Here is a 12,067-nt window from a genome sequence, read left to right as displayed (position 1 = left end):
AGGAATTCCCTTGTAGATTTTTTTGGAGATGTAAGCTTAGATTCTTTTTAAAACCTACATTTAATAAGGTTCACAAATACTTTGAATCCCTTCTAGCTCACTGTCCAAAGGTAGGAGAAAAAAGATATCGAATAGGACAAGATGATGTGGACCTGTTTAGAAGTGGTTCTTTGGGGCAACTCCTATCTCTGCTTATCAGGATACCAGCAGTCCAGTTAAGTAGTGTTGAGAGCAAACATGAATCAGCAGCATCAGCAGCATGATCCTGTAGAAACAACCAGGCCTCCGCCAAATCAACACTAGTCAACAGTTTTTTACCAGAATCAGCCAGGAAGCTTGGAGAAGTGCTCTGCTGTGCCTCTCTCAATATATTGAAGATCAACAAAGATGAAGAAATGAGACTGAAGCTTTGCAAAGCATGACTTCACTGTCTGTTGAGTCTTCATAATCTCTTCAGACATCATGTGTCCTCCACACGTCTTACCTCAGCAAAATACCATATGAGTCTGCATCACATGACATGTCCACAAACCTTCACTTGAGGAGTCACTTATGTATGTTATCAAATCATCTACAAATCCTTTCTTTTGACCTTTTCCTTTCTAATTTATAGCCCTCCCTTGTCCTCATTCAGTTGTTTTATTGTTCCTACTATAATTTCACTTTGTATCTTAAATAGATTTTGAGAGAGGAGACAGCCCTATCTTGCTCCTGATTCTAATAGAATTGCTTTGAGTTTCTATTTAACTTGATGTTGACTATATGCTTGCTTTAAATTGCCTTTATTGTGTTTAGGTGTGTCCCTTATATTCTTAATCTTTCCTAGAATTATAACTTGAAGGTGTGTTGGATTTATGTCAAAGGCGTTTTCAGTATTTAATGAGATGATCATATGATTTTTTTCTTTCTTTTTTTAATATGATGGATTACATTGACTGATTTTCATATGTTGAACCATCTTTGCATCTCCAGGATGAAGCCTACTTGATCATGGTGGATGATATATTTGATGTGATTTTGAATTCAGTTTGCATTTTACTGAGTATTTTTACATCTATGTTCCTGAAGAGAGAGGTCTGTAATTCTCTCTTCTTGTTGAATCTTTGTGTGGCTTGCATATCAGAGTGACTGTGGCCTCATAAAATATATTTAGCAATGATCCTTCTGTTTCTATTTTGTGGAATAATTTGAGAAGGATTGTATTGCTTTGTCTTTGAAAGTCTGGTAGAATTCTTCACTAAAATCACCTTTGGTTAGGAGACTTTTAATAGCTGCTTCTATTTCCTTAAGGGTTATGGATATATTTAAATTATTTATCTGATCTTGATTTAAGTTTGGTAAATGGTATCTACTGGGAAATTTTTCCATTTATCTTAGATTTTCCAGTTTTATGAAGTATAGATTTTTTTAAAAAGATTTATTTGTTATTATATGTAAGTACACTGTAGCTGTCTTCAGACACACCAGAAAAGAGCATCAGATCTCATTACAGATGGTTGTGAGCCACCATGTGGTTGCTGGGATTTGAACTCAGTACCTTTGGAAGAACAGTCAGTGCTCTTAACTGCTGAGCCATCTCTCCAGCCCGGAGTATAGATTTTGAAGTATGATCTAATGATTCTTTGGAATTCCTCTGTGTCTACTGTTATGTTCCCTTCTCATTCATGATTTTGTTAATTTGGATATTCTAGCTCCACTGTTTAGTTAGTTGCATTAGGGTTGCCTATCTTGTTGATCTCAAATAACTAACTCTGTTTCATTTATTTTTTATATTGTTTTCTTTATTTCTATTTAATTGGTTTTTGTTATTTTCTACTATCTAATCCTTTTAGGTGAGCTTGATTCTTTCTGTTCTAGAGCATTTATATTTGCTGTTAATTTGCTAGTATGATATCTCTCCAATTTCTTTGTATAGCCACTTAGTGCCATTTACTTTCCTCTTATCACTGATTTAACTATGCCCTATAAGTTTTGGTATGTTGTGCATTTATTTTCATTCTAGAAATTCTTTAATTTTTTTAATTTCTGCCTTGATACAATAATCGTTCAGTAGAGAGTTATTCAGTTTCCATGAGTTTTTAGCTTTTCTATTGTTTCTTTTGTTGTTTTAGTCCAGCTTTAATCTGTGATGGGCAGATGCCTGCACTTATTTGAATTTTCTTGTATGTGTTGAGACTTGCTTTGTAATCAAGTATGTAATCAATTTTAGAGAATATTATATGAGGTGCTGAGAAGAAGGTGTATTCCTTTATGTTTGAGTTAAATGTACTATAGGTATCTGTTAGGATTTTTGGTCTATAATGTCTGTTATCTCCAGTATTTCTCTGTTTAGTTTTTGTCTAGATGATCTATCAGTTGGTGAGAGTGGATGATAAATGTCTCCTATTATCAATGTGTGTGAGGGTACATGTGGGATTTAAGCTTTAATAGTGTTTCTTTTACAAACATGGTTGCTCTTGTGTTTGAGGCATAGATATTAAGAATTGAAAGATCATCTTCACAGATCTTTCGTTTGATGAGTATGAAGTATCCTTCCCTATTTCTTTTGATTAATTTTCATTAGGAATTTATTTTGTTAGATATCAAAATGGTTATACCTGCTTTTTTCTTTGGTCCATTTGCTTGGAAAAAAATTTGCAATCTTTTATTTTAAAGTAATATCCATCTTTGATGTTGAAGTGTGTTTCCTATAAGGAGCAGAAGAATAGAACCTATTTTTGTATCCATCCTGTTATTCTGGTCTTTTTATTGAGGAATTAAGTCCATTGATATTGTGAAATACCATTGACCAATGATTGTTAATTCCTGTCATTTTGTTGGTGGTGGTAGTGGTGGTGGTGGTTGTGTGAATGGAGAGGGGTAATTAAGTGTATTTTCCTTCTTTTAATTTTGTTTACATGAGATTATTTCCTGTTTTCATAGGTGTAGTTAATCTTTTGTTGTAATTTCCTTATAGTATTTTCTGTAGGGCAAAGTTAATGGATAGATATTGTTTAAATTTGACTTTATTAGGGAATACCTTATTGTTTCCATCTATAAAGACTGAAAGTGTTGTTGGGTTACTAGTCTGGGCTCACATCTCTGATTTTTTAATGCCTACAGATATCTGTCCATGCCCATCTGGCTTTTAGAGTCTCTGTTGAGAAGTAAGGTTTAATTCTAATAGGTCTGTCTTTATATGTTACTTTGCCTTTTCCCCTTGCAGTTTTTAATATCCTTTCTCTGTTCTATGTTTAGTGTTTTGATTATTATAAGACTTTCTTTTCTGGTCTAATCTATTTGGTGTTCTCTTAGCTTCTTGTATCTTTATGGGCATGTCTTTCTTTAGGTTAGGCATATTGTTAAAAATATTTTTCTAGGTTTTTGAGCTGCAGTTCTCCTTTTATTCCCATCATCCTTAGGTTTGCTTTTTTTCATAGTGTTCCAGATTTCCTGGATGTTTTATATCAGAAATTTTTTTAGATTTAGCATTTTCTTTCACTGATCTATCAATTTCTTCTATTGTGTCTTCTACATCTGGGATTCTCTCTTACATCTCCTGTATTCTGTCAGTAATATTTGCTTGTTTGCTTCTGTAGTAAATGTTTGCTTATCTAGATTTTCAATCTCCAGTATTCCCTCAGTTTATTGTTTTTATTTGCATTTTCATGTCTTGAACAAATTTATTCATTTCCCTCATCCCTTTGTTTTTTCTTGGATATCTTCAAGGGATTCACTCATTTCCATTTTAAGGACCTAATAAAGTTGGTTTTAATTCATTTTCTTATGCTTCAGCTGTATTAGAATATTAAGGACTTTATTAGAATAGCTGGGCTCTGGTGATGACATATGCCTCTGACTGATGTTGGTTATATTTTCATCTTGCTCTTCAGGCATCTTGGTTTGGTGAAATTATATAAGTTTAGGTGCCAATTTTGAGTTTGTCATTGTTGAATGAGTATATTTTTTTTGGTTCTGTTTTTCTTTCCTTTGGTTTCTCTTTCATCTCTGATCTTCTGGCCTGAGTTGCCTATTTTGGATGGTAGACTAGTCCTCTGGTCCAATATGGTGTCTCTGTAAGAGTTCTAGGTTCCAGTATGGCCTCTGGGGTTCTGGATACCAGTTTGGTCTCTGGTAAGGCAGGGGGTTCCTGGTGGAATTGTGGGCTGGAGTGTGATGACCAGGAGAAAAGAGACTATTACTGTAAGGCTGGGTGGGTTCTGAGAAAGTATTGGCAGTCTGCCAACAGGGAATTACCTGGGGTTCTGGGAACTGGTATGACTTCTGGTAGAGTTGTGGAACAACCTATGGTAATGAGAGGAGAGGGTGCTCTTGAGAAAAGCCTGCAGTGGGGCTCTGAGATTCATTTAGGATTTCAGTCCAGTTCTGCTTCAACATGCTTACCTAGGTTTTAGAAGTCCTTTCTAAATAAGTAGATACAGCAATTTTTTCTGTGTACATTGATGTAATGATGATTCTGGGTTCCTGATATGCTATCACTGAATCAAAGTCTCCCATTTCAGCCCAGATAAATTTAAGACCTCTCTCAAATAAAGAATTTTATTATTTTCTTTTGTGTTTTGTCAGTGTCTCTGCCTTTCAGTTATTTAGTTTTATGTCATACACAAGCATTATCTAGAACCCTTGTTGAATAATGTCCTTTTAGTTTTCATTACTAAGTTGTTAAGGATGTGCTTTGTCCACATATAACTTAGAAATAAAATATTAGTGTATTCTAATGAAACCCTCCTATAAATTGCAGTTACTATTATTAAAAAAGTAGGGCATTTTGTGGTTTTTTTCTTCTAACATTCCTTTTTGATTTTTTTCGTATCTGTTTGAAAAGAAGAAGGAAAGTAATGGAATGGAAAGGGTCTGAGGAGTAATAATTTTATGATGTTTAATAGCTGCCAAATGATGAACTACAAAATTACCTGTGGACTTAGAATGGTATTTTACAAGTGTTTGACTTTTTTTTTAACTACTGGTGGGATATCATATGTCTGAGAAATCAGTAGCAAACCATTTACCCATTTGTTGAGAAGCTAAAAATCATCTCTTTTTATTCTACTATTAGATATGCCATGCTTTACATAATTAAGTTTTTATCATTAATTAACCATTGTTAACTAAATCAAAGTTAAACTAAATAATACTAATATTTCCAAGATAAGGGATTTTCCCTCCTGGTTTTTCTAAGATGCCATGGCCTCAAACTCTCTTTTAATAGAAGCTGTTCTTAAATACCTGACTCCCTGCTTTTACCTCCCAAGTACTGGGAAGTCAGTGTTAGGAAATTCTTGCTAAATGATGTTCCAGTACTCTTAAGAAACCAGAGGCCTATGGAAAAAAATTTAATATATTTTAAACAAAAAGATATATCTTTCCTCAATTGTCAGGACCTTAAAATGATGAAATTTCCTTTCTTAAGATGCATGTATGTTATTGTAGTGTTTTTAGTGGTCTCTGAAGAAGGAAGAATATATGTCATTTTGGAGCTTGGAGTTTATTCTGTATCACCTCTATGTTTAACATACATATTTGGGAAAGTGAATTGAAATGAATTTAACTAAGTAGAGGAAATAGTCAAAATATTTCTTCAATGATAGCCTCTGCTAGAGGCCTAGGCACTATATATATATATATATACATATATACATATGTATATGTATATATATATATATAATTTTTAAAAAAATACCCTCCTTGATTACACAGTATTGGTTTAATATTTCAACATTGCTTTGTTTATTTTTTTAAGTCTTCTGATTCTAGTGATCTACTAATGAACAAATTAATGAGACTATCTGGCCATCAAGTGGTTAAGAATCTCTACATGAATTGGGTTATCTGAAACAGGATGGGTGCAAGAGAAGGATGAAGACAAGACAAAGTTTCTAATCAAGGCTCAAAGTTTAATAGTCAGCACTGTGTTTGTATAGGGAAATCCCACAGCCTTCATCTTTTGTTTTAGCTGGATTATATGGCAAAGCAAGCTCAGCAGCTGTCTGTTCCTCTAAGCTCCTATAAGAAATTGCAAATGCAGGGAGGCCAAGTGACTTCACCTAGGTTGTAAAACCCATTGTGGCAATCACTCAAGGTTTGTTTAGCATGTTCAAGGCTGGGGGGAGAGCACAATTCCTCCTTTTTCATTTTTTAAAGATGAGCTGGACAGGGGCACAAGATTTATGTATTTTCCATAATCCTGTCTAGGGTATGACCAGGTGACTGTGGTTGTCTTAGGTCGGTGTCTATATTGTTCCTTTTTACCCATGAAGGACAAACATATCTTTTGATGTATGTCTCTTTCTTAGGTAGATAGGAGCTCAAGAACATTCTTACCCATCTCTGATTACCAGCCTTCTATAGCACACTCTTTCCCATTCAGACCAAAGCCACAAAGGAGATATGAATGTGCACTCAATGCATTTCTTCATAGCGATGAATCACTGCCATGGTGAATAGCTGAAAGAGATCCTGTGTGAAGGCAACCAATCTGTTTAAGATACAAGGTCCAAAAGTTAAAAGCAATAAAATCATAATGAATGGTCCAAGAAGTGTAGAAAATAAAGTTGTAAGCCATGGGGAAGTGGAGAATCAGGATTCAAACCATCCCTGATTCTGTCCTTTTGCTCTTTTTCTTTTGGCTAGTCCTACTTGAACTTTAGCCATAGAATCCTATTCCTGAATGATTGATCTAAAAGTAACACTCTTCATGGAGGACTGTACATAGTCCTCCCTGTTGAAGGAATAAAAGATTAGGAGCTTAAACACATCCACTAACACTTAGTTCAAAATCCAGATCCTGTCCAGTTTTACTTACTGCAAATGTAACTTCATAAAGAACTGTAACTAACTTCCAAATATTTCTCTGAAAATGTCCAGAATCAACCATCTAAATGAAGACTGTCAATTTCTTTTTTCCAATATTGGAATAGAAACCAGTCCATGATTGAGTCAGAATAACTGTCACATTAAAGGAATGAGAAGAGTCATTATAACTTCTCTTTTTGATGAATTTTTCTAAGTTAGTTTCCAAAGTCTCTATGTTCCTCTGTCCCACAAGGTCTAAAAGCCTGAAGCAAGGCAACTTGTCCAATCTGGGATATAGGCAAGCAAAGGTGGGTCAAAAACATATATCCAATACAGCTTTCCTGTCACCATTGTCAGGGCACTCAGTAAGCTCACAGGTCACCATTATTCTTTGTCCCAGCATCAGTGTGTCACACCAATCACTCTGGCAGCTAGCACGATCCTGCAGCATCCTCTGGAAAAAAAAAAAAGCACAAACATGCCCTCTTCCCATATTAAATACCTGATTAGGATCATCCCATATGCCAGTAAGTGGATCCTTCTATTTCACCTAGGCATAAATATGCCTACATGTAGGGTACCAAAATACTGTCCCAAAATACTTTTGTGATTCTGTCCTATAATTCTGTGTTAACACAGCAACAGTTTCAAAACTAGAGTGTTCAAACGTTACTTGGAGATGAAGAGACATGAGTCCACATTAATTGTCCCTTTTGCCAAAGAATTGTTGTGGGCACATGAGTAGCAATAATGCAAACAGCCAACAATGATGATTGTCTATACAGTCAAGACAAAAGGAGTGCCTCACAAACCTCTCTTGAGGTTGCTTTGAGCTTTGCATTAACTCAAATGTAAATGTTTCTTAATCTGGGACTATTTCCTGAGGCCTACCTCAATGATGACACTGCTAGCAGCAAGGACAGATTCCAGGGGAGTGATTCTGCTGCCTGTCTGTGCCTCTATTTTTTGGACAGCCCTTTCTAAAATGACTTATACCCCCATACTTAAAACATTCCTTAAAACGTTGTATCACCTCGACACTGTGAAAGCATTGCTTGTACTGTAGTCCCCTGCAAGGCAGCAGCCATAGCTAGACCCCTGATTGTATGACGGTCCAATTTCTGTACAATCATGAATGTATCCAGATAAATCTGTCTTTGCTTTGTATGGTCGGATGGCCACATGGTGGACTACATTATCATTCTCATAAGACAATTGTGTAATAAAAGGAACTCCTGCAAACGTCTCTAAAAATTCGTTTTTTTTTTTTTTTTGTACAGATGGCCGTGAGCCCTCTGTACTGCTGCTGGGAATTGTGCTGCTGCGGGGAATTGAACTCAGGACGGCCCCGCTCACTCCAGCATAATACATTGTAGCTGTCTTCAGACACACCAGAAGAGGGCGTCAGATCTCATTACGGATGGTTGTGAGCCACCATGTGGTTGCTGGGATCTGAACTCAGGACCTTCGGAAGAGCAGTCAGTGCTCTTACCAGCTGAGCCATCTCGCCAGCAAAAATCCTTTTAGCAGTTGTTCAGGAACCCGTTAGATGAACTCTCACTGAGACCTTTAAAAGGGGCAGCAGGCTGGTATTACTCTTGCAATCGTCTCCCCTTGCTTGATTTTTTTTTCTTAATCACAAATGTGGGTGAGTTAAAAATCCTGAGCCTGCGATTGAACTGCAAGCTACAGCCAATGGAACACTGGCAGTTTAACTATAATTTTTTAATTTTCTCTTATAATATTAGAGCATAACCATAATTTTGGAAAGCAAACCCAATTTTTAACGGTGTAAATAATCCATTTTCTTTAAAAAATCAATAATAAGAGCATTATTTTCCAGTTACAAAGTTTGGCTACCAATTCTTGGGTTTTTGTTGTTGTTGTTGTTGTTGTTTTTCCTTCGAGACAGGGTTTCTCTGTATAGCTGTCCTGGAACTCATTCTGTAGACCAGGCTGGCCTCGAACTCAGAAATCCACCTGCCTCTGTCTCCCAAGTGCTAAGATTAAAGGCGTGTGCCACCACTGCCCAGTGCCAATTCTTATATATGAATGTGTGACAGTGCAACTTTTAATACCTCATTAGAGACATTGTTTTAAATCCTATCCTGTGTAAGTCTAGTTTCTAGAATAAGAATTACATAAAATATTATTCTAATTTAGGAGTATTTTTAAAGACCTGTTTTCCTGGGCTGGCTCATGCCACATGTTGTTGTTTAGAATGACTCCAACCCTGAGTTACCACTTTAAGCTAACTTTCTCTTACGAATGTTACAAATTTCTAATTATACCCAATAACTCATAAGCCAATACTCTATAACAAGACATGCAGAACATATTTATACTTTTAAAACCAGTTAAATTAAAAATTAAGTGGCTATACACATCTTATATATTTAGACCAAACAAAAATTTCTTATCCTTTCTAGCTGTAAATTCAAGAGAAAAAGCACCTTGTCAGTTGCTAAACACGATAAACACAATTGCAGAGATTTTTCTAGGAGAAAACAGCCATCAGCTCCCTTACCAAGGATGTCAAAAAGCTGTCAGGCCCCTTTAAAAGTGGCTTGGCAATCAGCCCCTAGCAGGGCTTCTCCAGCTGTGCTTGACTCAGAGCTAGAGAGCAGGGTAACTAACCAGTTTCTAATATGGAAATTGAGACCCTTTTTAAACAAGTTAAACTAAATCAAAGGGTGGACAGCCAGCAGATAAAGTTTTAACCATTTGTTTCTTGTGAACATGAAACACAGAACAACAATCATTCAAACAAAGAAACAAAAACAGACATAAATTGACAGACATGGACAGACTGGTGCACCAAGGACAGACAATAGACAGAGAGGGAAGAGAACTTGAAGTCCCAAAGGGACCTAAATATAAACAGAACTAAGGCTATCTTTAGTAGGAGCCAGAGAGGGAGCAGGACATCTCCTGATTTCCTCCTGGCCCTAGGAGAGCTCTGAAATAGCTTATATCCATCTTCCTTCTCGTTTGCTAACCCATCCTGGACAGGGGACAACTTCTTTTCTGAAACCTATTCTCTCTCTCTCTCTCTCTCTCTCTCTCTCTCTCTCTCTCTCTCTCTCTCTCTCTCTCTTGTTCTCATGTCATTTGTAGGAATTTACCATTCTTACTTCTGGGAACCATGGACAGCTAACTTCTGTTTTTTAAACCCTGCTCCTCTCACCTGGTGCAGCTCTTGGCTTCGGACAAATGCCTATATAGTATCCCCCTGTCCCAATGCACTGTTGCCCCTAGGTGAATTCAGGGTCTGGTCAACACTTCTTCAGCCTAGCTGTATCCCCTTAACGCACCTCCTGCAACAACAGCCTCCAAAAAATAAACTTTATAACTAATGCTAGCATTAATGCTGTTCCTTGCTTACCATGTAGGATACTGTTTCTCTTCTTCCTCTTCCGTTTTCTGTGGAGCTCCACCCAAGACAGCCTTTCTCAGTGGGTCTCCCTGTTTTCAGTCCCCTTGTTTGGGCACCACCTGTAGCTGTCCAGCAGCCATGGATGAACTGGGTTACCTGAAAGCAGAACAGGAAATGAAAAAGGACAGAGCGAGAGAGAAGGATGAAGCCAAGACAAAGTTCTGATCAAGGCCCAAAGTTTAATATTCAGCACTTCATTTTTATAGGGAAAGTCCACAGACCCCATCCTTTGTTTCAGCTGGATTATGTTGCATAGCAAGCTCAGCAAGCTGTGCATTCCTCTAAGCTCCTGTAAGAAATTGCAAATTCAGCAAGGTCTGATGACTCCACCTAGTTTGTAAAACTCATTGTGGCAATCACTCAAGGTTTGCTTAGCCTACTCAACCAGCCCTTAATTTATCATCTATGATTAAATGACATTCTCCGTTCCTTTACAGTAGCTATTACAAAAGATATATGTGTGTGGATGTAGATTCATAATGTTTGAATGAATGCAAATGTAAAAAATGTGTATACGAACTCAACATAAGCTAAAAGTATCTGTCTTTAATTCTCTTTAATTTCCCATAACATTTGTAGGGTTTATCTTTCCTGCTTCAATATGTGCCCATCCTACTACTTTCCAGTGATTACAATCTGTGGTAGTTTGAATGAGAATGACCATCATAGGCTCATAGGGATTGGTACTATTAGGAGGTGTGGCTTGTAGAAATAGGTGTGGCTTTGTTGGAGGAATCGAGTTACTGGGGGCTGGATATTAGGTCTCAGATGCTTAAGCTAGGCCCAGTGTGGTAGTCTCTTTCTATTGCCTGTGGATCTAGATGTGGAACTCTCAGCTGCCTCTTCAGCTATGAAGAGATATGCCTATCTACCCACATGCTGTTGTACTTCCTGCTACGAAGATAACATACTAAACCTCTGAGCTGAAAACCAGTCCCATTTAAATGTTTGCTTTTATTGTAGTTTCAACAGGACAAGGACAAGCCTCAGCTAGGTCCAGGTTCTAAGAGAAGAGGTGTTTGGGGCCACAAAAACAAATGACTCGAAATTACATTGTGGGTCAAGCTGTCAGTCTATGTTCTACTGAGATGGCTTTCCGGATCCCCCTCCTCCTCCTCCCTCTTCTCTCTCTCTCTCTCTCTCTCTCTCTCTCTCTCTCTGTCTCTCTCGTGTGTGTGTGTGTGTGTGTGTGTGTGTGCGCGAGAGAGAGAGAGAGAGAGAGAGAGAGAGAGAGAGAGAGAGAGAGAGAGAGAGAGAGAGAGAGAGAGAGAGAGAGAGAGAGAGAGAGAGAGAGAGAGAGAGTTCTTCCCTGCTCTAGGCAGCTTATTCTTGCTATTCTAAAAATTGTGTGGTTGGGACAGATAGCTTTCTGCCCAAGAAAACTCCCTCCTTCCAAAAAATCTGAAAGCTCTCTGGATAGCTTATGTGTTTTCTGACCAAAGTAAGATAAACTGTTATAAAATAATCTTTGATCTTCTGACCAAGTCAAAAATCATGTTAGAAAAACTCGAAAAGTAGCTCTTGGGTTTTCCAATCAAATCAAAAAGCCAGAAAATATTCTAAAAGATCTGTGTTCCCTCTTCAGATAGCCTTCTCTACATACCTGCTAGAAATCATTCTAAGAGAGCTGTGACAGTTCTCTAAGTAATTCTTGGGATTCTGATCCTGACCAAGTCAGAAATCCTGTTAGAAAAAAAATTACCATTCTGGCCACGGCTGGGACTGGACTTGCTCTGCCCTAGGCTTACCTTGAACTCAGGAATCTGCTTGCATTTGTATCTGCCTATCTTTGTACCTTTCTGACAAACTGACTCACAGTGTAGCTGCCTCTGTTCCTTT

Source organism: Mastomys coucha, unplaced genomic scaffold (assembly GCF_008632895.1).
Source record: "Mastomys coucha isolate ucsf_1 unplaced genomic scaffold, UCSF_Mcou_1 pScaffold22, whole genome shotgun sequence".
NCBI classification, from domain to species: Eukaryota; Metazoa; Chordata; class Mammalia; order Rodentia; family Muridae; genus Mastomys; species Mastomys coucha.
The sequence above is the reverse complement of the archived record's forward strand: the minus strand, read 5'-3'. Positions refer to the sequence as shown.